Genomic DNA, 5,761 nt, shown 5'->3' on the forward strand with positions numbered 1-5,761 from the left:
TAAAAAAGACAGTGAAGAGTTTATATACTAGACAAATGACTACATTAGAGGTAGAACACACGAATACAAATATTACTTGGAAAAGCAATCATGGAATTTCCATACAGCTGAATGATGAGGACTCGACAATAAACTGCCAGTTCTGTATTGACACTGAAAATGTAAAACTGCAGTTAGATTTGACTATTTAAACTAGATAATTTAATCTAAAAGTAAACATTTTTCATTGTATAAATTCTCACTTCTTTTTAAATGGGTAGATAGCATAAATATGAATCATTGGGTAGATCATGTCTTCATATCATTTTGTTTCAAACTGATCTTTTGTTGTTGTTGTTGTTTTTGTATTTCTGCAATGTCTAAGTGGGAATTAAGTGGTTAAAACAAAGCACTGCTGTTCAAATGCCCTGCATTCCTTCTTCCAATTATTTCCAGATTTAATCGTGATTTGTGTTTCAAGTCACTTAAAGTTTCAATAACTTAGTTTCTCTGGCTGCAAGTTGGGGGTTGAAATTATAACTTCTATTTACATTGAGCATGTGAAAAATAGAGGTATTAAATGGCCAACAGTACATTAAGCCCAAACCTACCCTTTCTGCCCACTCTGACATGGGGAGTTATGTGTAAAGTTTTGCAAACTCTAAAACCACAAGCTGGAGAGGGCAAAGCAGTATTTATTACAGCCTCATGGATTAGTACAAGTGTGTGTGCCCTGGAAAGAAATCAGGCAGGAGGCTGAAAAGAAATTTAATAAACTTTATTTCTCTTTTCAATCAATTTTAGGTACAACGCTCTTATTTCAATAATTTAGAAAGTGGTACAACAGGATAATTCAGAATACAAGAAGGTTGTATTGGAAAATATGAGTAGAGACAATTCAGTACTTTGTTATGTAATCTGTGTGATGGTTTGAAAAGTGTTTGGGAATCTCTGGGGAGTAAGAGCCTGATATAACCTTATTTTGTCATTTCTTTCTGGATTGCCCTCTCCAGACACTGCAGTGTGGTAAGATGATTGCACTAAGCAACTGCCGCCAGCTCTGCCCTAAACATCCTCCTAGACTTGCAATGTGGGGAGCTCTCAGCCTCTAAAAAAACTATCTATCTACACACCTGATGCTGACCCCTCTGTAAAACCTCACCAAAAAAGTGACAAGAAGCTTAGAAAGTCATTTGGATTAGCATTTCTCTCCTTTCTTTTAGCAACATTTCTGAAACATTAGCTCTCTCAGTATTTCCAAATTAAAAAAATAAAATAACAACAACATGTAATTGTAACATGGGAATACCGCGAGAACAGCAATTTGGCAGGAAATGAGGATATTTCAAAATTAGGTCCACGGCAAGAAAAGTTCTGGCAGATGCACAATTCTGGATCATATTATCCAAACCATTGGATTCTGGAAGATTTGAGGGTTTTCTTTTGTGGTTCCCATCCTTTAATAGAATGGTAGTGGACGTTCATTATCCAAATGAGTTTCTTTCCCCTCCCATTACTAAAGTTGGAAAAAATATATATACAAAGGGCCCTCATTACAATAAGCTTTTCTACCTCTAGAGGTGGTTTTAACATCAAGGTGACTGTGTCAGGTATAAAACTCGTGTTGGGCTAATGCTTATTCTCCTATGTAATGATATTTATTGCAGATCATCTTAAAAAGGCCAAGATCCTAACTATTCTGGGGTGTGAGCAGGTTTAACACCAATTAAATCTCTCAACTGGTTAAGAATGGTGCTTAAAGCTAATGCCTTTGGCCTGTGTGTATTGAGACTTAAATCGCACATTGTTATTCAAAATTCTTAGGCTTTGAAAAATATTCTATTTGTTTGTACTTGCAAGAAAAGATCACCCATCAGTGGGGGCGCGGGTGATGGGGAGTGGGGTGGAGATGAAAGCATAAAAGAAATAAAAGTAAAATCTGGAATACCTGGAAAGTTAATCCAATTCGGGTTAATTTTTCATGGAGGTGAAAATATGTAGAATTAAGAGCGATTCTGCTATAAATCAGATTAAATGCTTTGGAATTTAATCCCATATCTTTTTAGTCTCCATTTTTAAATAAAAAGTTTAAATGGGAATGGAAAAAAAACTGCTCATGGGTTTAACATAAATCTTTAAATTGCAGTAAGCTTCACCCTCAAAAAGTAGTTGAATCTCTGAGGAAAAAGAAAAGGCTGAATTCTACTTTTCATAAATGATGGATTATTGTACCACACTGTGTATTTTCCAGTAAAGTGTCCTTTTATTTGCACTGTGTGATTACAAGTTTCTAAAAGTATGTGTGGGGTCACTTGGGTGCTGTGGGAAAATGGAAGGAACACTGTTCTGTTAAAATCAGTAGTGAAATCAGAAGCAAACTATGTCCTGATTATCATAGGCATGTGTTTAAATTTTGCTTTCCTTAATTGGTTATGTCTTATTTACTTAAAATGAACAATTTGGCAAGTTTTTCTCTCGACAACAGAAAAGTGTAAGCTATTTTATAAGTTTGGCTGTTAAAATCAGTTTGTAAACCCACAATATTCAAATACTTTTAGTGTTCACAGGGATCCAGTGATGGACTCTGCTTTATACCCATATGCTTTTTACATTTTTAGTTTATATTTACAGTGCTTTCAAGTTATTTGGTTAATAAAAAGTAAGCCATATATTACAGTCATCTATTGACTTTAACTTCTACATTGCTTGTCTTAGAACAAAATGAGCGAAATGAATGATGGCAAAAGCCTTGTAATTTAACTCTTCATCTGAGGACAATTATTTTATGGCATCAGGAAATGGAAGTTGATGCTCTAGTCTGTCTTCGGGAAAGTCAGCATTATAGGCAACTTTGGAGAGTCTGACTCTCTTAAAACTGTATAATGATACCAGTCTCTGCTAGTTTCTTAATGTGTATAAGAAGGAAACAAGATAAAATATTTAAAATTATATCTTCATTTTCTTTGAAAAACCAATACACCTTACACATATTTCTCATATGCAAAGCCAAATAGTAGTATTGAAAACAATATAATATATACATTTGAATACTATCACCAGAGTACCTAAGGGGTTCCAAAAAGAAGTAATTTACTATATAATTATTTTCATAACCTCACATGTATACCGTGTGTGTTTTAATTTGCAAAGTACTTCCTAATCACATCATTTTTACTATTTCCGAATTGGCAGGAAAAAAATACCTCTTTTGGCCCTGTGTTTGTTGACATCCTGTCATAGAAAATGAAAAGGTTTTGAGGTGAGACTAGAAATAGAAAATATTACCTTTGGTAACCTGTGAAAATGTAGATTGATTATTCCATATCATTTCAAAGGCAGACTTGAGACCCCAAATTACCCTGAGGCAGATTTTTTCTGAAAGAAATAAGTATTCCTTCAGTTTCCAATACTAGAACTCAGACCCATGGGGCTATAATTTATAAGTTATAAGTTGAAGCAGATCACATATGACTGGTGATCATGGCAATGAATGGACCCAGATGAAAATTGATAGAATATCATGTAAGCACAGTATATTCAGATGCTAAGAATAAATCTTGCAATCATACAACTTTGAATCAGTTAGTGCCTGATATTCATGGTCCTGTAAAAACAATTGTTGCTAATAGTACTTGCTATTTCTCCAGTATGACCGGAGATCAATTCCTCCTCTAAGATCTCTTAGTCTCTTGTACTTTATACTCTTCAACATGCTGTATTATAATTACACAAGATGTATGCAGCTTTATCCACAACAGTTAAATCCAGCCATGTATGTAGTAGGTGGCCAATTTGTGTGTGTGTGTGTGTGTGTGTGTGTGTGTGTGTGTGTGTGTGTTTTAATCATCCAGCAGCATTATCCAGAAATATAATTGTGCCACATGTGTAATTTAAAATCTATTAGCCTCATTTTAAAAAATAACAAGAAATAAATTTTAGTAACATGTTATATTTCATAATATATTTTATTCAACCAAAAATATCTAAAACATTATTATTTCAACCTGTGGCACAAGCTGCATTTCAAGTGCTCAATGGCCTCAAATGACTAGGCTACCATATGGGAAAGCATAGACCTAAACCAGTGCTTTTCAAATCTTTTTAAGTTCAGGTACATGTAGAAAATGATGATATTTGTATGGCTTACTAGAGTAAGTGGATAAGACTATACATAGCCAATAGCAAGTGTCCCAGGGTCTCAGGCTGCCTTGGTCTTCCTCCTCAATTACCCTGAGTGCTGAGGACATTGTGGGGAGGAAGGATCTTTCCTCTAACCTCAATGTTCTTTGGGTTGGTCTAATAATCAAATAGACATGAGACAGATTAGCAAGAGAAAATGACTGAATTTAAATACATACATAAGGAAACCCCGGATATTTGAGAGAGTCGGAAACCCCACATACATGAGAGGTTCAGAGGGGGATTTAGTATACAAGACATTTCTGAGCTAGAGATGAGGTAGCGCGCCTTGGGGTTTCAGAAGGTAATTGCAAGGAGGGCGCATGTTCAGTAATTATTAGTTTCCCCTGCCATGTAGGTAGGTAAGAAATCATTTCTGATAGTAATTCTTATCATGGGCCAGGCTCCTAATTTAAATTCTTCTGGATATTAAGGGTGGATCAAAAGTCTTTCTTGAACCCACAAGGTCTAAATTGCCTTTAGCTCAAAATAATCCACATATCACTAAGACGTCTTGGGATGGCTTGTCCTGAACCCCTATAGCATCCATAGCTCACACTCTATATAATCTTCTGTCAGGCACAATAGTTGGGAACCTCTAGTCTGCAGCAGAGGTTTCCAGCCTTTTCAAATGATAGACATATTGACCCTTCTTATGTAATAGTGGTTGTAATTTTATAGGCAGTTTATTTAAAAAATAGCAAATACATGATAGATCAGATATGTATTTTATTAAAATAGTTGTATTTCTTTTTTTTAAATTTTTTACTTTTCACAGTTCCTTTACATTTTCTAAGTGTATAAATCAGTCTTTCACCACCAATAAATGAGAACTTAGGCAGGTCCTATAACTTTTCCCTTCAGTATGTAGTAGGTGGTCAAAGTGTGTTTATTGTTTCCCTTTTCTTCCCCCAGGAGACGTTTGGCAGTGTCTGGAGACTTTTTTGATTGTCACAACTAAAGAGGGGTTGCTACGGGCACATTATGGGTGGAGGCCAGGGAAACTTCTCAACATACTGCTCCTCTTGCACAGAACAAAACTGTTCCAATAAATAAATAAATAAACAAACAAACAAACAAACTGTCCAACCTAAAATATCAGTAGTGCCAAAGCTGAGAACTCTGCTTAAAATAATATAAAATATGGTTCTTTTAAGTGGCAAGTATTGTTTTAATTCATTATTTAATAACTCCTAATCCCATGTGATAATCAACTTTTAACTGAATTTCAAATTAAAACTCTACTTTTCACCTAGGAGGAAGGCGAAATGTTTTCCTCTTTCCTTAGCCTCACACTTCACCCCAACTTCCCATCTTGCTATCAAAAGTTTGCAACAACTTCGTGGTCCAAATTAGGGGAAGAAGGATGCAAAAAATGTCTTTATTTGATTAGTTGCAAGAAGGCTTCTCACATTCTGGGCCAGGTAGACTTTTTTAAGCTGTTTCCCTTAGGCTCTTTTGTGGGTTCCTTGGAGACCCTACTAGGAACATTTGACTTCAAATCCTCTAATTTTAGGCAAATTTTTTTCCAGCTGCAGCTCCCTTCTAAGTCTGTCTTTCTCTTTTTTTCTTCTGAGTTCCTCAGAAGGGGATAAAATGACTC

The sequence above is a fragment of the Pteropus alecto genome, unplaced genomic scaffold (genome assembly GCF_000325575.1).
Source record: "Pteropus alecto unplaced genomic scaffold, ASM32557v1 scaffold3, whole genome shotgun sequence".
In the NCBI taxonomy this organism is placed as follows: Eukaryota; Metazoa; Chordata; class Mammalia; order Chiroptera; family Pteropodidae; genus Pteropus; species Pteropus alecto.